This window comes from Microcaecilia unicolor, chromosome 11 (genome assembly GCF_901765095.1).
Source record: "Microcaecilia unicolor chromosome 11, aMicUni1.1, whole genome shotgun sequence".
Taxonomy (NCBI): Eukaryota; Metazoa; Chordata; class Amphibia; order Gymnophiona; family Siphonopidae; genus Microcaecilia; species Microcaecilia unicolor.
This window is the reverse complement of record NC_044041.1, coordinates 8,700,489-8,724,006: the sequence shown is the minus strand read 5'-3', so window position 1 is coordinate 8,724,006 and position 23,518 is coordinate 8,700,489.

The window sequence follows — 23,518 nt, the reverse complement described above, 5'->3', positions numbered from 1 at the left end:
TTATGGTTTATAATGGGCTAGGAACCCCAGGTCCTTGTTAAGTCAGTGGATGACTGGGGAAATTTGGAAGCAGTGGCTAAAGAAGTTATACACTAGAATGCGGGCACAAAAGCGTCAGATTTTGTTGCTTTGTGATAATTGTGCTGTACACAGGGATGATGTCAGGCTGTCTAACGTCAAGGTGGTCTTCCTGCCACCAAACACTACCTCTCTGATCCAACCTATGGATCAGGGCATAATAGCCAATTTCAAACAACATTATCGGGCTCTTCTGCTACGTCTTCTGATGAGCGTTATGGATGACCAGACTGGCAAGGATAAACGTGCTGTTGAACTGGCTCGTAATCTATCACTGTTGGATTCCCTACATATACAGAAAGAAGCCTGGAATCATGTTACACAGGCAACCATTGTGAACTGCTACAAGCGTACAAGCTTTGTTAAGGATGTGGAGAGGGACGAAACAGATGCAGCTGTTGCAAACACATCAGATGAACAGGCTATTATCCCAGCCTGTGTTACTGAAGAAGAGTTTCATTGCTATGCTACGTAGCTGTTGATTACGATCTACAAACAGCTGACGACAGCACTGATGTCGAGATATGTGCCTACACGCAGGCAATGGCTGATGATGAAACAGATGATGAAATGAGCAGCGAGGCACATGCTGACGAAATTCAACAACCTCCTCCTGTCACTTTTGCAAGAGCGCTGGAGAGCCTCAACACCATGCGGGCCTATCTGGAGGCCACTGGATGTCAGTGCTATGACAGTTTTTACCGTCTGGCAGACGTAGTCTATGGAACTCACAGACCCAATAGTGTACAGAGGACTATAACTGATTACTTGAAGTAAGCCTATCGTCAGTTAATGGAGATTGTATACTGTACGTATAATAATAAACAGTACTGTACATATGTTTATCAGATGTCAAGTTTCTTTGGGTCACAGTGGTTAAGTGCAGCTCTGGTTAACTGCATGCATTTCTTTGGTCCCAGACCCTAGCACTGAAGAGGATTGCACTGTAATCCTTTAAACTTTCCCAAGGCTTTCCTCTCTCAGCCTCTTTTAACCTTTCTGGTTGACTCCTTGTTTAAGGTCTATTCACTACTCAAGGAACTTCAGCCTGTGGAACACCTTTCTTTAGGGTCCCCAGCGATGACATCCTACGTCAACATCTCTCCTTCTCCATGGCATCCCAGCATCTGCCTGCCTGTCGCTGAACCCCGACCCTCTCTGGTGTACTTTACAGGTGTCCCCGGCGCCTGCAGTGATTCAATTATTTCTGCCTGCGCCAGTCCTGCAGGCTTCCATCGGCCAGGTCCCACCCTCGCTTTCATCATTTCCTGTCTGGCGGGACCCGGCCGATGAAAGCCTGCAGGGACGGCACAGGCAGCGATAATTGAATCACTGCAGGCGCCGGGGACACCTATAAAGTACACCAGAGAGGGTCGGAGTTCAGCGACAGGCAGGCAGACTCTGGGACACCATGAAGGAGGAGAGATGTTGATGTGGGGTAGGTGAAAAAAAAATCTCAATATTTTTTAATATCTCCGGGGGGGGGGGGGGGGGGGGGCTGGCTTTGTAATTTTTGGTTGGAGCACTCCGTCCCCATGCATTTCGCTTTGCCTGATAATTACAGGGAGTTCCCTGGAAGTAGACAGAGAAGCAAGCAGGTAAGGATTTATTCCTGAAAGTTTTACTTTTGACTTTCCTGGGACTAGAGAGTCTCTCAGGTGATAACAAGGCTTAAATCCTAAACTCTTTCTTCCCAGGCGTTTTAACCCAGCTTGATATGTCTGTATCATATCACCCCTGTCTCTCTTTTCCTCCAGGGTATTCATCTTCAGGTCATCAAGACTCTCCCATACCATTTTTGTTGCTTTTCTCTGAACTGCTTCAAATGGTTTTACATCTTTAGCCAGATACAGCCTCCAAAACTGAACACAATACTCCAAGCGGGGCCTCACCAACAACTCGTAGAAGGGCATCAACACCTCCTTTCTTCTGCTGGTTATGCCCCTCTCTATGCAGCCTAGCATCCTTCTGGCTGTGGCCATCGCCTTGTCACATTATTTCATCACCTTGAGATCCTCAGACACTATCACCCCAAGGTCCCTCTCCTGAGATGTGCTTATCTCTCTATCTCTCTCTATCTCTCTCTCTCTCTCTCTCTCTCATGTTTTTTCTGCTCACTTTCATCTGAAAACACATATGTCATTGACATTCCTATATTGTTTCAACAAATGCATATCCCTAATGGTCCATGCTGGTGCCCAGACATGGGCTGCCACTACATAAGAACATAAGAGTAGCCATACTGGGTCAGACAAATGGCCCATCTAGCCCAGCATCCTGTTTTCCAAACAGTGGCCAAGCCAGGTCACAAGTACCTGGCAGAAACCCAAATCGTGGCAACACTCCATACTACCAATCCCAGGGCAAGCAGTTGCTTCCCATAGTCTCAATAGCAGACTATGGACTTTTCCTCCAAACCTTTTTTAAACCCAGATATGCTAACCGCTGTTACCATATCCTTGGCAAAGAGTTTCACAGCTTAACTATTTGTTGAGTGTAAAAATATTTCCTCCTATTTGTTTTAAAAGTATTTCCATGTAACTTCACCGAGTGGCTCCTAGTCTTTGTACCTTTGGAACAAGTAAAAAATCGATTTGGATTTTGTAGACCTCAATCATATCTCCAAGAACAGTTCAGCCACTGCTGACTATCTCCAGTAGAATATTGGGCAGTTAGTTTTTTGCTGAAAACATAATTGAGAATAAATTCATGCCCAATTTTGGAAGCCATTGCTTTCTCCAAAGTAGCCTCAACTAGGGTTAATGACAAAAATCTGTCAGGTAAAACACAAGAAGACACTGGATGAGCCCAGGTCAAGCCCTGGCATACGCAAACAGGAAATGTCAAAGTCAGTCCTGACTCACCTTCTCCTGTCCTGGCAGCAAAGAGAAATCAATTTTATTAGATGGGGACTAAACAGTAAGGGGTGTTTTTACTAAGCCGCGTCAGCGTCTACGCGCGTCCAATGCATGCCAAAATGGAGTTACCGCTCAGCTACCACGCGGATCTTGCGGTAATATCCTTTTTGGCGCACCTCTGATACGCGCATTATTTTCGGATGCGCGTATCAGACGCGCACCAAGTGGCATTTGACGCGCGTAGGTCATTACCGCCCAGTTACCGCTTGAGACTTTACCGTTAGGTCAATGGCTGGAGGTAAGGTCTCAGACCCAAAATGGTTGCATGCCAATTTTGATTTTGCAGCAGGTCCATTTTCGGCAAAAAATTTTTAAAAAGGGCCTTTTTTACAGGCGCGCTGAAAAATAGATTGGCGCGCGCCCAAAACCTGCGCCTACACTACCGCAAGCCATTTTTCAGCGCTCCTTTGTAAAAGGACCCCTAAGGCTTTGCTTACTTTTAAACTGTTGAATATTTAACGTCCAAAACAGCTACTAGAGGGATAATGCTCTCTGTTATTTTTATAATATTTAACAAACATTTCTGAACAAGCTCCAGGTAGAAAAGGAGTCCTATGTGGGAAAATTAATTAGTTTTTATTTTTCACTTTGCTTTCTGAGTTCTCCTTTCTGCGATGTAGCATTTCATGTTTTCTCAAAGCTGCACTTGAGTTCCACATATCAGAAGTACTGTTTTCACCTTCCGTTACCCTCTTCACATCACCAACAAGCATCTTCAGTTTGAGAAGAAAAAGTCAGTTTAATGTCAGAGAGCCATTTGCCTGCAACTTTCGCTCCAGCTACAAAAGTTTCTTCCAAAAGGACGATTGCCATCCACAACGCCTCTGTGTGAATTTCTTTTGAGAATAACCTTCTCTTTCCTCCTCCCCCATAAGGTTATTAATAGAAATCAAACAAAATAAAACATGGAAAAGAAAATAAGATGATACCTTTTTTATTGGACATAACTTAATACATTTCTTGATTAGCTTTCGAAGGTTGCCCTTCTTCCTCAGATCGGAAATAAGCAAATGTGCTAGCTGACAGTGTATATAAGTGAAAACATTCAAGCATTACCAGTCTGACAGGGTGGGAGGATGGGGGTGGGTAGGAGGTATGCATGGGGACATCAAAGCATATCATTGATATTCTAACAGGGTGGGTGTGGATAGGTGAGGGGAGGGTGATCAACAGAGAAATACAGCTTTATGGTTTATAATATAAAGGGCAACCTTCGAAAGCTAATCAAGAAATGTATTAAGTTATGTCCAATAAAAAAGGTATCATCTTATTTTCTTTTCCATGTTTTATTTTGTTTGATTTCTATAGATTCTACATGGAATGTTGCTATTCCACTAGCAAACACGCAAATCACAATACCAAAGATTAGAACTAGGTGTGTGCAAATAATTCACGAGCCCACAATTTAGTTAGAGTTATTATAGGGAGCCCTCGGAAGATACTACTTTTCGGCAATTTCACATTATTTACCTAGTAGCATAGTCTCTCTTCATCGGGTCATCCCTTGATAAACTATTGGTGAATGCTGTGATTGTCGCAAACACACTGCCAAAAGTGCTCAAAAAATGTATCAAATGTGCTCTAAATGTAGAAAATGAAAAAACTTAAACTTAACTTGCATGCCACTGCATGTCTCCCGTTGTTGGAGTCCACTTAGGCTTCCCCTAAATTACGCCCTATTTTCATCAGGGACTCGGGTTAACATGGTCCGCCTTGAATCCACAACAAGCTGTGCACCCAGATTCTCACAGTAATTTAGGGGAAGCCTAAGTGGACTCCAACAACGGGAGACATGCAGTGGCATGCAAGTTAAGTTTAAGTTTTTTCATTTTCTACATTTAGAGCACATTTGATACATTTTTTGAGCACTTTTGGCAGTGTGTTTGCGACAATCACAGCATTCACCAATAGTTTATCAAGGGATGACCCGATGAAGAGAGACTATGCTACTAGGTAAATAATGTGAAATTGCCGAAAAGTAGTATCTTCCGAGGGCTCCCTATAATAACTCTAACTAAATTGTGGGCTCGTGAATTGTTTGCACACACCTAGTTCTAATCTTTGGTATTGTGATTTGCGTGTTTGATTTTTCCAAGGATTTTGTGATTTTGGAGATTTCAAGTGGTTTCAGCTATTCCACTAGCAACATTCCATGTAGAAGTCGGCCCTTGTAGATCACCAATGTGGCCGCGCAGGCTTCTGCTTCTGTGAGTCTGATGTCCTGCAGGACGTCAGACTCACAGAAGCAGAAGCCTGCACAGCCTTCTACATGGAATGTTGCTACTGGAATAGGAACATTCCATGTAGAATCTCCAATAGTATCTATTTTACTGTCATAGTAATGCTTGAATGTTTTCACTTATATACACTGTCAGGTAGCACATTTGCTTATTTCCGATCTGACGAAGAAGGGCAACCTTCGAAAGCTAATCAAGAAATGTATTAAGTTATGTCCAATAAAAAAGGTATCATCTTATTTTCTTTTCCATGTTTTATTTTGTTTGATTTCTATTAATAACCTTAAGAGTGGACTAACACGGCTACCACACTCCTCCCCCATAGAAATACCAGTTCCCCAAGCAAAAAAATATTTCTCTAAGGCAGAAATTGTAGAAATACCTGTATTTATATTCCTGGCAGGATCAAAGAGAGCCACTGCAACCTCCTCTGCTCCATTCCCAGTCTGAATGCTCCCTGATTCTAGCTCCAACTGGAACTCTGCAGCCCATCCAAATTTTGACAATGCCTTCTCAGAGCTACTCAACTTGGGAAGTCTGAAGATCACCCCGGGGGGCCACTGGCAGCCGCGCGCCATTCACCAGGTTCTCCATGGAGTGAGAAGCTGGCATTGACAATCCTGTAGGTAGCTGACTGCCCGAGCTTGTACAGTAAATGAGCAGAGATCCGCAGCCAACATCAAAAGCAGCGTTGAAGTTTTGATGAGGCTCACCCTGCTCCTGCTCGCCACACTCAAAGGTGGCCATGGGGCTAGGCGACACACGTGGGATGGCAGGTTGGTACAGAGTAAAATCAGAGCTAAGATTTTTGCATTCAGAATCACCAAAAGGAGAGGCAAATTTTTAAAGAATTTTATTATTTTTTACTTTGAAGACTGACTTGGGAGGATGAGATTGAGAGTACAGAGATTTCCAAAACGTTCTAAAACTACAGCCCTGGAGCTACTATTTCTATTGCTTCTTGGGTACTTTTGTTTCGACGTGGCCGTCTCTAGGAAAAGGTGACTAAAGCCTCAGATACAAAATGTTGAAATGTTGACTGATTATTTTTATGTTTATTTACTTTTTTACATCATGGGTCCTTATGCTTTACATAGTTGAACTTCTGTAGCTTTTTAATTTTTCTCACATAAAAGGATGGGGTTCGGATTGTTGTATTACAAGTTGTTTCCTCTAACAGAGGGGTCCTTTTACTAAGCCGCAGCAAAAAGTGGCCTGCAAAAAGTGTGAGCGTGTCTTTTGGGCATGCACCGGCCCCGTTTTTGTTGCGTCCTGGAAAAAGGGGCTGGAAAATGGACGTGTGGCAAAATAAAAACCAGCGTGCATCCATTTTCAACCTGAGACCTTACCGCCACCCATTGACTTAAGTACATAAGTAATGCCACACTGGGAAAAGACCAAGGGTCCATCGAGCCCAGCATCCTGTCCACGACAGCGGCCAATCCAGGCCAAGGGCACCTGGCGAGCTTCCCAAACGTACAAAACATTCTATACATGTTATTCCTGGAATTGTGGATTTTTCCCAAGTCCATTTAGTAGCGGTTTAGGGACTTGTCCTTTAGAAAACCGTCTAACCCCTTTTTAAACTCTGCTAAACTAACTTAGCGGTAAGGTCTCACACGCTACCCAGACGGTAGGCATGCCGTGCCTGCCCACCGCCCTTTACTGCCGGGTAAGCACCACGCGATAGAAAATAGAAAAGATTTTCTACCGTGTATTTTCAGCGCACGCCAAATTCAGAATTACCACCCAGGACACGCGGTAGCTGGGCGGTAATGCTGATCTGGCGCATGCTGAATGCGCATAGACCTTTACACGCCCCAGAATTCATTAAAACCTCCTTTTTCGTTTCTGTTGACTTTAGTCGCCTTTTCCCAGAGATGGTCACATATGTTGCCCAATTCAAATACTGGTTATAAAACTAAGGTCAGAAAATACTGGACAAAATTTCAGCAAAAGATCTGAACTGTAACGTCAATAATGAGCTGAACTCACTTCACCACTTAATCAATATACAGTGTGGTATCAATTCTTTTTATCTTTTTTTCTTTCTTTCTTATTTTCAATTCAATTTATTCAAAGTGGAGAAAAGGACCTCAGCAGTCCCCGCATGGCGATACTGTGCTCAATGTGCTCAAACGCCAGCATTCCTTGGACTCCGTTATAATCATTGGTCTTTAAAAAACTCCATTTATATATAATATATAATAAAATATATGTGCAATACTCAATCATGATATTTCATTCTTCTAGTAATAATATTGTTAAGTAACATTAACAATATTATTAAATATTATTAAATTTCGAATTTTCTCCTGCAGATCTAGGACTCACACATAGAAATCTGAATAGTCATAAAACAGACTCCCTGTCTTGTAGGAATAGAAAGGAGACCAAAAGGGTAGATCTTGCCACATCTTCTCTGTTAGCTATATAAGAACATAAGAGTAGCCATACTGGGTCAGACCAATGGTCCATTGAGCCCAGTATCCTGTTTTCCAAACAGTGGCCAAGCCAGGTCACAAGTACCTGGCAGAAACCCAAATTGTGGCAACATTCCATGTAGAACCCCAAAGAATAGCAAGATTCTGGAATCCTGAAGAGTGACAAGATTCCATTCAGAATCTCAAAGAGTAGCAACATTTCATGTAGAACCCCAAAGAATAGCAAGATTCTGGAATCCTAAAGAGTGAGAAGATTCCATGCAGAATCTCAGAGTAGCAACATTCCATGTAAAGAATAGCAAGATTCTGGAATCCTAAAGAGTGACAAGCTTCAATGCAGAATCTCAAAGAGTAGCAACATTCCATGTAGAACCCCAAAGAACAGCAAAATTCTGGAATCCTAAAGAGTGACAAGATTCCATGCAGAATCTCAGAGTAGCAACATTCTATATAGAACCTCAAAGAATAGCAAGATTCTGGAATCCTAAAGAGTGACAAGATTCCATGCAGAATCAGAGTAGCACATTCCATACTACAAATCCTAGGGCAAACAGTTGCTTCTCATGTCTGTCTCAATAGTAGACTATGGACTTTTCCTCCAGGAATTTGTCCAAACCTTTTTTAAACCCAGATATGCCAACCGCTCTTACCAGATCCTCTGGCAAAGAGTTCCAGAGCTTAACTATTTGTTGAGTGTAAAAATATTTCCTCCTATTTGTTTTAAAAGTATTTCCATGTAACTTCTACTTGATCTACACCACTCAGGATTTTGCAGGGGTTGTTGAAAGGTCAGAACTGCTTTTATTCTGGTAGAATGCTGAAGGTTCTGGTACTACAACACAGGCAGAACCTTAGCTATATGTACACCTGTTTAACAGACTCTGCGGCTGATGCAGAAAGCTAGTACCTGTATATACTATGTAAACCTCTGACTATAGTTGCAAAATCCACAGAAAGACAGTAATCAAGTCCCATTTCCATTTCCCTATTTGAGATTCTACATGGAATGTTGCTACTATTGAGATTCTGTTGCTACTATTGGAGATTCTAGATGGAATGTTAATGTTGCTATTCCACTAGCAACATTCCATGTAGAAGCCTGCCCTTGCAGATCAGCAACGCGGCCACGCAGGCTTCTGTTTCTGTGAGTCTGTCAGACTCACAGAAACAGAAGCCTGCGCGGCCGCGTTGCTGATCTGCAAGGGCAGGCTTCTACATAGAATGTTGCTAGTGGAGGAGTAGCCTAGTGGTTAGTGCAGCGGACTCTGATTCTGGGGAACTGGGTTCAATTCCCACTGCAGCTCCTTGTGACTCTGAGCAAGTCACTTAACCCTCCATTGCCCCTGGTACAAAATAAGTACCTGAATATATGTAAACCACTCTGAATGTAGTTGCAAAAACCTCAGAAAGGTGGTATATCAAGTCCCTTTCCCCTTACTAGGGGCCTAACCGCGCAGTAACCAAGGGCTGTACGTGACAAGCAATGCAGAGAGGGATTGAGCGTGTGTGTTAGTCCACGCTGAATACATGGCCGCACATTGAATTAAAACGAATGCTAACAAGGCCATTGAGTATTCCACGGCAATGAAGAGAGGCAAACAGGGGCCTTTGAGGAGCGACTACTGTGAGAACTTTTCGCCAGGTGTGGGATTGCATGCAAGAGTTCACAGAGGGGCTTTCCTGCCAGTTTTTGAGATTTAACTGCAACTTGAAGAAAGCCCCTGCAATGTTCAAAGGCAAACAGGAAGTAGTATGGGCGCCTGAACAAAACCGAAAGTGAAAGCGTACATTGGCGCCTGATCTTCTCCTAGGACAAGCAGGGATGCATCAGCCACATATAGGTGACGTCATCCGACGGCTCCCATTGGACGGAAAAAGCTCTCCAATAGCTCAGAGGGTTTTTTTTTTTAAAAACCCGCTGAGCATGTGTCGAGTGCCCCCCTCCTCTCTAGGTAGGAACGCCCCTGTACCTCCCCTTCCTTCTTCAGTCCAAGTTGAACAAAACCAAAAGTGAAAGCGTACATTGGCGCCAGATCTGCACCTAAATACAAGACTCACATTTATTGCTTAACCTTCTGCACGTGTCTGGCATAGCCGCCCCCCCCCCCCCCCCCATTAGCCTCAAGTTTTCTTAGCATAAAATTAAAATACATTTAACTTTCTGCATGGCACAGTATTACACTCAAGCCTGTTTGCATCGACCCCTCTGATATGAAAGTCACCTGGACCTGCATACTTTTCATTATGAGGAGGGAATAAAATATTGAAAGACAGTATAATTTCTTCCCTCTTTGCCTCCTGTGGTCTAGTTCATAAGAACATAAGCGTTGCCATAGTGGGAAAGGGACTTGATATACTGCCTTTCTGTGGTATTTGCAAATACATTCAGTGCAGTTTACTTAGTATACTGTATACAGGTACTTGTTTGTACCTGGGGCAATGGAGGGGTAAGTGGTTTACACTGAGTCACAAGGTAGGAATTGAACCCAGTTCTGCAGGACCAAAGTCCACTGTACTAACAACTAAGCTACTCCTCAGCCCTTCAAGCTCACTTTCCTGTTTCCAACTGTGGCCAGTCCAGGTCACAAGTACCTGGCAAGATCCACAAAACAGTACAGTACATTTTATGGTGCTTATCCTAGAAATAAGCAGTGAAGTTTCCCAAGTCCATCTTAATAATGGCTTATGGACTTTTTTTAAAGAAAGATATCCAAACCTTTTTAAACCCTGCTGAGCTAACTGCTTTTACCACATTGTCTGGCAACAAATTCCAGAGTTGAATAAAGAAATATGTTCTCTGATTTGTTTTAAATTTACCACTTTGTAGCTTCATTGCATGCCCCCTATTCTTAGCATTTTTGGAAAGAGTAAACAAGAGAGTCACATCTACCCGTTCCACTCCACTCATTATTTTATAGACCTCTGTCATATCTGCCCTCAGCCGTCTTTTCTCCAAGCTGAACAGCCCCAGCCGCTTTAGCCTTTCCTCATCTCGTTTATCATTTTCATCACTCTTCTCTTCACCTTTTCTAATTCCACTATAGCTTTTTTGAGATTCGGTGACTAGAATTGCACATAGTATTCAAGGTGCGGTCACACCATGGAGCGATACAAAGGCACCAGCACGAAATTCACTCTGAAATTACTTGTTACCAGTACTGAGCACACACTAGGAGCTAAATCTAAATCAGGTCTTGAACCTTACAGCAGCAAGAGTTCGATAGTGCAATGGCCAGCTGCTTGTCTGGAACTTGCTCTTCAGCTTAGAGAACAGTCAGCAGCACTTAGCAGCTGGGACAGAGGGTTTTCTTTTAATATTTAATGTTGGTGTTTCCTGCAGAGCAGGACAGACTGGAGGGCAGAGCTGATTTATGACACGAGGGGGCTATTTACCACAGCCGATCATAATGCAAAGTTCAGTGCTTTATAGCTGTGAACATCAGGGATTACTGACCAGGGTATAGAGGTCATCTGAACAGTCTGGTTTCAGGCACACCCTGCATACTGCGGCTGTGATTACAACCCTAAGAGCGGTGCCCTGATAACCTGTCTGGAACAGTCACTGTTGTCCTCTTTGGGCTCAATATTCTGCAGGATTTACCCAGGAAGACGTGGCTTCCACCTGGATAAATCCCACTCACTGATTTTCAGTAGCGTTGTTAATTAATTTGGATTTTGCTCACACCTTTTTCAGTAGTAGCTAAAGGTGAGTTACATTCAGGTACACTGGAGGACTCACAACCTAATTTTCTACCTGAGGCAATGAAGAGCTGAAGGGGTACATAAGTACATAAGTAATGCCACACTGGGAAAGACCAAGGGTCCATCAAGCCCAGCATCCTGTCCATGACAGCGGCCAATCCAGGCCAAGGGCACCTGGCAAGCTTCCCAAACGTACAAACATTCTATACATGTTATTCCTGGAATTGTGGATTTTTCCCGTCCATTTAGTAGCGGTTTATGGACTTGTCCTTTAGGAAACCGTCTAACCCCTTTTAAAACTCTGCCAAGCTAACCGCCTTCACCACCTTCTCCGGCAACGAATTCCAGAATTTAATTATGCGTTGGGTGAAGAAAAATTTTCTCCGATTTGTTTTAAATTTACTACACTATAGTTTCATCGCATGTCCCCTAGTCCTAGTATTTTTGGAAAGCGTGAACAGACGCTTCACATCCACCTGTTCCACTCCACTCATTATTTTATATACCTCTATCATGTCTCCCTTCAGCCGTCTCTTCTCCAAGCTGAATAGCCCTAGCCTCCTTAGTCTTTATTCATAGGGAAGTCGTCACATCCCCGCTATCATTTTAGTCACCCTACGCTGCATCTTCTGCAATTCTACTATCTTGAGATGCGGCGACCAGAATTGAACACAATACTCAAAGTGCGGTCGCACCATGGAGCGATACAACGGCATTATAACATCCTCACACCTGTTTTCCATACCTTTCCTAATAATACCCAACATTCTTGCTAATCCGGAACTATCGCCGGGGTACTGCAGCAGCTCGGCGGTGTTCCCACCCCCAGCGCACTCCACTTCCGGCGCTACAAAAATATTTTTATTTTTCTAATGCCGGTTTTTACCTGGTGGTAATTGGGCAGGTGCCATGCACTATCCGGTTACCGTCAGTTTAGCGCGGGAGCCCTTGCCGCCACCAGTGCTCCCCCTCCCCGAAATGGCCACGCGGCAAGTGGTTCACTTACCGCACGGCCATTTCTTTAAAAAAAAGATAGCCTTATATCCGCTGCGGTAAAAGGGAGCCTCAGCGTGCATCAAAAACACGTGCTGACACCAGCACAGACCCCCCCCCCCCCTTTTAGCGCAGCTGGGTAAAAGGAACCCTAAGTGACTTGGCTATGATTACAAGAAGCCACTGTGGGAGATGAACTGGATACTTCCAACTGGCAAGTCCAGTGCTATAACTAGATGGCTACTCTTTCACTTTACTGACTTTTATTTCTTTATTTAGATTTTGCTCAGATCTTTTTCAGTAGTAACTCAAGGTGAGCTACATTCAGGTACTCTGGATATTTCTCTGTCCCAGGAGGGCTCACAATCTAAGTTTGTACCTGAGGCAATGGAGGGTTAAGTGAGTTGCCCAAGATCACAAGGAGCAGCAGTGGGATTTGAACCACTGTCTCCTCAGCTCGAAACCTTGGGGGTCATCTTTGACTCTTCTCTGCTCCTTCTCTGCTCATATTCAGCAGATTGCCAAGACCTGTCGTTTCTTTCTTTACAACATCCGTAAAATCCGCCCCTTTCTTTCTGAGCACTCTACCAAAAACCCTCATCCACACCCTTGTCACCTCTCGTTTAGACTACTGCAATCTGCTTCTTGCTGGCCTCCCACTTAGTCACCTCTCCCCTCTCCAGTCGGTTCAAAACTCTGCTGCCCGTCTCGTCTTCCGCCAGGGTCGCTTTACTCATACTACCCCTCTCCTCAAGACCCTTCACTGGCTCCCTTTCCGTTTTCGCATCCTTCTTCTACTAACCTATAAATGTACTCATTCTGCTGCTCCCCAGTATCTCTCCACACTCGTCCTTCCCTACACCCCTTCCCGTGCACTCCGTTCCCTGGATAAATCCTTCTTATCTGTTCCCTTCTCCACTACTGCCAACTCCAGACTTCGCACCTTCTGTCTCGCTGCACCCTACGCCTGGAATAAACTTCCTGAGCCCCTACGTCTTGCCCCATCCTTGGCCACCTTTAAATCTAGACTGAAAGCCCACCTCTTTAACATTGCTCTTGACTCGTAACCACTTGCCTCCACCTACCCTCCTCTCTTCCTTCCCATTCACATTAATTGATTTGTTTTGCTTACTTTATTTTTTGTCTATTAGATTGTAAGCTCTTTGAGCAGGGACTGTCTTTCTTCTATGTTTGTGCAGCGCTGCGTACGCCTTGTAGCGCTATAGAAATACTAAATAGTAGTAATAGTAGTAGTAGTAACCAGCCACCTCTGGATTGCAAGACCTGTGCTCTAACCACTAGGCTACTCCTCTACTAGTAACAGTCCATATAGAATCTCCAATAGCAGCAACAGAATCTCAGATAGTAGCAAGACTGAGCTTCTTATCTTTCCCTCTAAACCAACTTCTTTTCTCCCCCCATTCTCTATATCTGTAGAGAACACTCTTATCCTCCCTGTCTCATCAGCGCGTAACCTTCAGGTCATCTTCGACTCCTCCCTCTCCTTCTCTGCACGTATTCAATAGACTGCTAAAACCTGTCCTTTCTTTCTCTATTACATCACCAAAATTTGTCCTTTCCTATCTGAGCACACTACCAGAACCCTTATCCAGACTCTTATCACCTCTCGCTTAGACTATTGCAACTTGCTTCTCAAAGGTCTCCCACTTAGCCATCTCTCTCCTCTTCAATCTGTTCAAAATTCTGCTGCACGACTAATATTCCGCCAGTGTCATTATGCTCATATTAGCCCTCTCCTCAAGTCACTTCGCTGGCTTCCTATCCGTTTCCGCATACAGTTCAAACTCTTCTTATTGACCTATAAGTGCATTCACTCTGCAGCTCCTCAGTACCTCTCCACTATTACCTCTAACTTCACTCCTCCCCAGGAACTCATTGGATAAATCTCTCTTATCTGCACCCTTCTCCTTCACTGCCAACTCCAGCCTCCATTTCCTTTATCTTGCTGCATCATATGCCTGGAATAGACTTCCTCAGCTGGTATGTCAAGCTCCATCTCTGTTCATCTTCAAATCTAGGCTAAAAGCCCACTTTTTTGATGCTGCTTTTAACTCCTAGCTCTTACTCACTTGTTCAGTACCCTTATTTTATCATCCCCACCTTTGTAATTCCCTTATCTCTTATTTGTCCTGTTTGTCTGTCCTAATTAGATTTTAAGCTCTGTCAGCAGGGACTGTCTCTTCATGTTCAAGTGTACAGCGCTGCGTACGTCTAGCAGCGCTATAGAAATGATAAGTAGTAGTAGTATTGTTTGGGATTCTGGAATCTTGCTACTCTTTGGTGTTCCGGAATCTTGCTACTCTTTCGGGGTTCTGGAATCTTGCTACTCTTTGTCCTTATCCCTTATTTGTTCAGTTTGTCTGTCCTAATTAGATTGTAAGCTCTGTCGAGCAGGGACTGTCTCTTCATATTCAAGTGTACAGCGCTGCGTACGTCTAGTAGCACTATAGAAATGATAAGTAGTAGTAGTAGTCTTTGGGATTCCGGAATCTTGCTACTCTTTGGGATTCCACACAGAATCTTGCTGCTCTTTGGGATTCCGGAATCTTGCTACTCTTTGTCCTTATCTCTTATTTGTCCTGTTTGTCTGTCCTAATTAGATTGTAAGCTCTGTCGAGCAGGGACTTTCTCTTCATGTTCAAGTGTACAGCGCTGCGTACATCTAGTAGTGCTATAGAAATGATAAGTAGTAGTAGTAGTCTTTAGAATTCCGGAATCTTGCTACTCTTTGGGATTCTTCACAGAATCTTGCTACTCTTTGACCTTATCCCTTATTTGTTCTGCTTGTCTGTCCTAATTAGATTGTAAGCTGTGTCAAGCAGGGACTGTCTCTTCATGTTCAAGTGTACAGCGCTGCGTACGTCTAGTAGCGCTATAGAAATGATAAGTAGTAGTAGTAGTTATAGCATGCCTTTCTCTCCCCCTCCCCCTCCTGCGAGCCCGCTAGGCATACCTTTGCTGGCCTGGATGCCAAACCCTACCAGCCAATAAATGGACTGCCACCACTCTCCACTGCTTGTTTCTGACTCTGAGTAGCATGCTGGGACTTCTCGCACATGCATGAGGAGTCCCTGCCTGCTGCTCAGCGCTGGAAACAAGGAGTGGGGTGTGGTAGAAGTCTATTTATTTGGCTGGCGGGGCTCAGCATGGGGGGGGGGGGGGGCTAGTTTAACAACCAGCTCCCAAAATTCTTAAAAGCTTAGCTAATGGCTCTTGTGAGCCCATGAGAGCCCGCTCCAGCATACCATTGGATGGGGGAGATATAATACATTTTATTACTTGAACAGTACATAATTATTTTTCATTTTGTGTCCATGGTTCCATGGAAGAGTCTTGTTGATCATGCCACCCTCCCTTTGACATATCTGGTGCACATATTCTTTCCTCCTTCTTGTTGCCATCCTACATTGCCTTTTAAAAATTATGTTTATTTCAGTCTGTGAAGTGCTTTGCTGTGACTGTCGAAAGGCAGTATATTTTTATGTATTTTCTGATGAATTACCTTTCAATTTTCTTTTGTGTTCTTTATATAAAAATACAGAAACATTAAGGCTAGGAAGTTCCAGTAACTTAATCTTGGAGTGGCCGAGTGGTTAGAGCACTGATCTTGTAATCCAGAGGTGGCCGGTTCAAATCCCACTGCTGCGCCTTGTGATGTTGGGCAAATCACTTAACCCCCCATTGCCTCAGGTATAAAAATTAGATTGTGAGCCCTCCTGGGACAGGGAAATATCCAGAGTACCTGAATGTAACTCACCTTGAGCTACTACTGAAAAAGGTGTGAGCAAAATCTAACCCTTGTTCAGAACCCTTATTTTCTCATCCTCACTTTAATATTCCCTTGTCTCTTATTTGTCCTGTTTCTTTGTCCTAATTAGATTATAAGCTCTGTTGAGCAGGGACTGTCTCTTCATGTTCAAGTGTACAGCGCTGCGTACGTCCAGTAGCGCTATAGAAATGATAAGTAGTAGTAGTATATTAAATTTTAATAAGCAAACAAACAGTTAAATTCTACTGCACAATAACAGACTTGGGAAACTGGTGTTGTTAATAGAGATTTCAAAACTCTGGGGTTAAGGGAAACAAAAATAATGGAAGCTGGAGGTCCCCAGCCCCAAATTGTCAAATCAATTCAGTACATTAACACTTGTTTCAATAAAGACCCTCTTTCAAGGCTTTGGAGATTAAAGAAGCCTGCATAAAATTGTGATCCATTTCCCCTGTAAGTGTTTTCAGCCTTAGTCAGTTGACTCAGAAGGTCAGTGAACACACGCCAGGGCAGTCCCAAGCTCCGCATTTCCTCCTGTTCTCCTCTCAGGAAGAGCTAAGAGTAGGTTGAGATGTGGACTACTGTTACCTGACCTCTAACATCTGGCTGGTAATGGGGGAGCAGAACACAAGGAAAAGGTTGTAACAGTGACAAACACATGTGGCGGTGGGGGGGGGGCTTTCTCTCCTCTTCAATTTCACTTGGAAGGGGGAGGGGAAGGGCTTGAGGTAAGGAAGAGAGAAAGGTCACCCTGCTGCAAAACCCTGATCAAGTCTACTCTCAACCATTTGCAGATGGGTTAGGAAATGATAACAGAACATCTGGCTCGCTTGTCACATACCAAGGTTCCGGCTGGATTTAATAAAACTGGAATTACTTCTTCACAAGAACTTAATCACGTGCCTTGTCTAAGCAAGCGGGGATATGTCTGGAGATTTTATTCTTCTTCTTATGATGTCCTGGAGAATTTAGCGTTAACGAAAGGTGCCAGACTGACAGTGCTGGAAAGTGACATTTTATATTAAGAATCGACACAAATACAGAAGGAATGACAGCCCTGGAGAGATTGACTCTTAGGGGAAAAGGAAAAACAGCTTCCAAGCTTGTTCAATTCTTACAATGTCTGTTGGGACTCTCAACTGTCATCTAAAGTTGGGTAAGTTGGGACTTGACCATGCCATGGCCATGATGACAACAGCAGTTATGTCAGTTCGTTAAATCTGAGGAGACTATATTACATTTTACCACCCACAATAAAACAGATTTCCATAGCCAAAAGCAGAAGAACTGCCAGACTGCATTAGACTCTGGTCTCTAATAGTGAAATGCTGATATAAGCAGCCCTGACTGGTACATTCCCCAGGTTTACCCCTACTGGACTACTCACTTAGAAGCCACCAGCTGGAGAGAATGACTAAGCTAGTTGTCAGTTAACCTGGACTGAGATGAGGTTGTAGGAGATGGCTAGTCTGGGGGTTGAATGGACCCAAGATAAATGCTGTTCAGAGACAGAGGAAGCGCAGGGTAGAAGGATCTAAGGGGAAGGGATGGGACTTGATATACCATCTTTCTGCGGTCACAATCAAAGCAGTTTACCTGGGGCAATGAAAGGTTAAGTGACTTGCCCAGAGTCACATGGAGTTGCCATTGGAATCAAACCTGAATCCCCAGGTTCTCAAACCACAGCATTAATCATTAAGCTACTCCTCCACCTTGCTTTAGGGTGAGGTCCACAAGCTGCAAGGGGGGGGGGGGGGGGTAGTGCTTGTTCACAAACCAGACCCGAAATGGAATAGGTAAACTGACTGTAAATGGAAAGAACCCATGGTTTGACCTATATTCCTTCCTATATTGGGTTGAAAATTCTGTTTGATACCAGTGAGGGATGATGGGTGGTTGGATAAATGACAAAGTCGAGATCGGGTGGCAGAACCGGTGGTGGGAGGCAGGGCTGGTGGTTGGGAGGCGGGGATAGTGCTGGGCAGACTTATACGGTCTGTGCCACAGCCGGTGGTGGGAGGCAGGGATAGTGCTGGGCAGACTTATACGGTCTGTGCCAGAGCCGGTGGCGGGAGGCAGGGCTGGTGGTTGGGAGGCGGGGATAGTGCTGGGCAGACTTATACGGTCTGTGCCAGAGCCGGTGGCGGGAGGCGGGGCTGGTGGTTGGGAGGCGGGGGTAGTGCTGGGCAGACTTATACGGTCTGTGCCAGAGCCAGTGGTGGGAGGCAGCGATAGTGCTGGGCAGACTTATACGGTCTGTGCCAGAGCCGGTGGCGGGAGGCGGGGCTGGTGGTTGGGAGGCGGGGGTAGTGCTGGGCAGATTTATATGGTCTGTGCCAGAGCCGGTGGTGGGAGGCGGGGCTGGTTGTTGGGAGGCGGGGATGGTGCTGGGCAGACTTATACGGTCTGTGCCAGAGCCAGTGGTTGGGAGGAGGGGCTGGTGGTTGGGAGGCGGGGATAGTGCTGGGCAGACTTATACGGTCTGTGTCAGAGCCGGTGGTTGGGAGGCGGGGATAGTGCTGGGCAGACTTATACGGTCTGTGCCCAGAAGAGCACAGGTACAAATCAAAGTAGGGTATACACAAAAAGTAGCACATATGAGTTGTGTTGTTGGGCAGACTGGATGGACCGTGCAGGTCTTTTTCTGCCGTCATCTACTATGTTACTATGAAACCACATTCAATATTGTGGAAAAAAAATAAGAAAATATGTTGTTTGCTTCAAATGATTAACAGAAAGTTGCTGCCTTTAAGAAAAAAAGAATTATGTTTGAATACATTTCTGGTTATTTGTTAATAACTTTTGCCCTTTCACTACCAAGGGGTAAGAGAAAACATCATGGGTTGATAATAAAGTATGGGTAGGATAAACTGTGTTCCCTGGGGGGGGGCAAAGAAAAAAAAAGTGTAAAATGCTGAGCAGGTTCCTACCTTTGCTTCATGCAAGATATCCTGAGTCATGATGGAGTAAAATAAATAATGAAGGTGCAAAATAAGATAGTAACATACATAGTAGATGACGGCAGAAAAAGACCTACACGGTCCATCCAGTCTGCCCAACAAAAGGTTTAAGCAGTTTGCCACCCTTGAAATCATCTGGGTGCCCAGACTTAAAGGGTGAAAATGGTAGAATGGGAAGGATCTTAACAAAATAAATGGTAAATGATTTATTTATGTATTTATTTGTTGCATTTGTATCCCACATTTTCCCACCTATTTGCCGGCTCAATGTGGCTGACATAATGCCGGAGTGACAGTCACCACTTCCGGATCTGAGAAATAAAGATTGGTATAGCATGTACATTATACAGTATAGCATTGTTATTCATTGTTGATGGCATAGATTACAAGGTGGTATTGCATTAAAGTTCATAAATGATAGAATAAAGTAAAGGGTGGTTAAATCATCAAATATAGAAAGTTAATTTAGGATGAATCATTGTGGTATGCTTTTTTGAACAGGTTTGTTTTCAGTAGTTTTCGGAAGATTGTTAGGTCGCGCATTGTTTTTATAACATTAGGCAGTGCGTTCCATAGTTGCACGCCTATCCAGCTTATTTTCGAAAGTTAAAGACGCCCATATTTCGACCCAAACTTGGAGATGGGCGTCCGTTTCCCGTGGGTGCCCAAATCGGTATAATCAAAACCCGATTTTTGGTGTCCTCAACTGCAGTCCGTCATGGAGACGAACAAAGATCAACGGGGCGTGTCAGAGGTGTGGCGAAGGCGGGACTGGGGCGTGGTTATCGGCCGAGGAGAGATGGGCATCTTTAGCTGATAATTGAAACAAGAAGGGCGTTTTTGACGAGAATTTGGTCTGCTTTATTTGGAGTCTTTTTTTTCATGAACAAGTCCCAAAAAAGTGCCCCAACTGACCAGATGACCACTGGAGGGAATCGGGGATGGCCTCCCCGGACTCCCCCAGTGGTCACTAACCCCCTCCCACCAAAAAAAAACCCACTTTACAAAGTTTTTTTCCAGCCTGTATGCCAGCCTCAAATGCCGTACCCACCTCCATGACAGCAGAATGTGTTCTATCCTCTGACAGCCTTTCCCTGGTTCTGATGTGGCTCTCGGGTGAGTGTGACACCTTTTCTGTTATGGGCACTGCAGAGTCACATCAGCAATGCATTGTGGTGGGTGTAGGGTATTGGGCTCCGTGATTCCACTAGCTTGTGTTAAATGCTCACGATGTTGGTAGTTGGTAGGCTCTACTCCCATGGTGCTTTTCCCTCTGCTTACTGGATCAGAGTGTGCCCTGTTTTGTTTCCGGTAGTCCATGAGGTAGTGGCCATTTGTGTAAGACACTTTTAGATCCCTTTCATGTGTTAGCCACATTACAGCACTTAGTTCTTACCTTGAATGTTGCTGAAAGAAGGCATTGTACACCATTCTGCCAGCTCGGACCTACTGCTAATCTCATTACCAGGGAGGCTCGTTGCCAGTGGGGCACAACCTCTGATCTGCAGTTAACTGTGAGTAAAGGTGCTTATTCAAATAAAGGACGTTTTCAGCGAGATTAGTCTTCAGGTGTCAACTGCTGTGCCAAGGTTATACAGCAGCAACAAGTCCTGTCCCTGGAGCACTTTTAGTGGGTACCGCAGTGCACTTCAGGCAGGCAGACCCAGGCCCATCCCCCCCCCCCCCCCATCCGTAACACTTGTGGTGGTAAATGGGAGGCCTCTAAAAACCCACTGTACCCACATGTAGTTGCCCCCTTCACCCCTAAGAGCTATGGTAGTGTTGTACATTTGTCCCTCCCACAACCAAATGGCTTGGATTGGGACGTTTCTGAGCTGGGCGCTTGTAGTTTCCATTATCGCAAAAAAAAAAAAAAAAAAAAAAACGCCCATCTCAGAAGGGACCAAATCCATGGCATTTGGTCCGTCCAAACCGTATTTTCGAAACAAAAGATGGACACCCATCTTTTTTGAAAATACAGTCTGTCCCGCTTCTTCACATACCCGTTTTCGGACACAGACGCCCATGGAGATGGGCGTTCGCGTTCGATTATGCCCCTCCACGTATGAGAAACTGGATGCATAGATTGATTTATACTTAAGTCCTTTGCAACTAGGATAATGGAGGTTCAAGAATGTGCGTGCTGACCTTTTTGTGTTCCTGGTTGGAAAATCTACGAGGTCTGACATGTAGTTTGGGGCTTCACCGTGAACAATTTTGTGAACCAAGGTGCAGATTTTGAACGCAATATGCTCCTTTAGTGGGAGCCAGTGTAGTTTTTCTCTTAGGGGTTTGGCGCTTTTGTATTTCGATTTTCCGAATATGAGTCTGGCTGCTTTGTTTTGGGTCGTTTGGAGTTTTTTAATGATTTGTTCTTTGCATCCAGCGAAGATGGAATTGCAATAGTCTAGGTGGCTTAGCACCATTGATTGTACTAGGCTGCGGAATATTTCCCTTGGGAAGAAAGGTTTCACTCTTTTGTTGCAAGGTCTGTGGTATCTCCCTTACGGTAAAGCAGGTCCTGTTCGAGGACTTATTGCTGCTGTTTCTATGGCACTGTGGACGCTCATAGTGAACTGGATGTGCTGTTTCTTCTTACTTGTAGGGCTCATAGGCTTTCTAATTGATGCGTCTGATGTTCCTTTTACTATCCCAGGCATTATCACAAATGGAATTGGAGTCAGAAAGCATGGTTACTGAGCTGGTAGGGATTCTCTCTATGAACGGGCCTGTGGTGTTGGGTTTGGGTCTTCTAGCTCTTCCTCGGTGTACTCTCTTTCTTACAGGGCTGTACTGGGAGCTCCTTCTCATGTTCAATACCATATAGTTAATATAAAGTTCAGTCATGATGCTGTTGTCTCTCACCAATCCCGGTTGGTTGTGTGAATGCCAGATCATTTGTGAATAAAGCTGTACTTAAAAAAGAATGGATAGTGGAGGAACAGCTTGGTCTGGCATTGCTCTCAGAGACTCGGCTGCACTCATTGGGTGATCCATGGCTAACCGATGTCTCTCTAACTGGTTATAAGATTCGTCACAAAACTAGAGTTAGTAAAAAAGGGGGTGGGATGGTTGTCATTTACAAGTCGTTTTTCAGGGTGGAATTAATTTCTAGCCACAATTCTTCCAACCTTGAAATTATTGCATGCAAAATTAGTGATGGCTCATTATCTGCGTCTATATGTCTTGCCCTTGTCTATCATCCACTTGGCAAGCATCTGTGGGGGATTTCTCGGAGTTTATTTCTAGCATCTGCCTCAAGTTTGCAAATGTGTTGCTACTAGGTGACATTAACCTTCATTTAGATAATTTAGGAGAACATCTTCACTTCCTGGCAATTTATCCAGTTCTCTGCTCCTTCGTCACACTCCAGGAGCCATCTGCTGGACCTCTTAGCCTTCCAAGTCTTCAATCTGGGAACTTTTTCTGTTACTAATGCACTCTGGGTCTCTATCCCTTGGTCTGATCATAGCAGGCTAGAATTCACAATAAATTGGATGGAAACTGCTAGACCTGTATAATGTTGTGATGACCTTCTGTCCCATTATACCAGGGTTAAGATTGACATTGTGAAGTTCTGGTCTGTTGTCTCTGATAGACCTCAGTTCCCCCTGGCTGTTTTGAAGGATTTCATGTCCAAGTGGGACAATCTATGCAAGTCTATCCTTGATGATATAGCCTCGTTAAAGATCAAACTTAGCCTAACACGTAGGTTGTCACCTTGGTTTAATCAAGATACTCTTCAACTGAAGCGGAAATGCAAGAGATTTGAGAGGAAATGGTCTAGAGTTTGCTCAGATGAGAGTAGATTACTGTGGAGAAGAGCACTCAGAGACTATACAAATTCTATAAAGGAAGCTAAAACTAACTACTATAACAAATTCATGGGTGGTGACTCCTTGAACACTAGAAAGCTTTTTAATCTGATTGGTCGTCTTTTCAATACCAAAGATCTATCAGCTGTTAATGAAGTAGTTCCCTCTGCAGATCAGCTTGCCACTTACTTCGAGCAGAAAATCTTGAATATCAGATGTGGTGTATGAATCTCAAGAGTAATCATGAGGAGCACTTAAGAGAACCACCTTTCACAGAGGTGTAAACGTTGATATGATTTGGCCATCCTTTCAGTTACCCACATCTGACAGTGTTAAGTCCTTTTTATTACAATACTAGGAAAAAATGCCCGTTTCTGAGCGGAATGAAACGGGCGCTAGCAAGGGGCCCCCTCCCTACGTCCCTCGAAGCTACTTGCCTTGTTCGCTGTGGGCCGTTTCGGCCCTCGAGTGTCAATAGCTCCGCCCTCAACATCATGACGTTTTGACACGTCATGACGTTTTGACGCGAGGGGCGGTGCAGACACTCCAGGGCACACCAGATATCTCGGGCGCCTCAACTT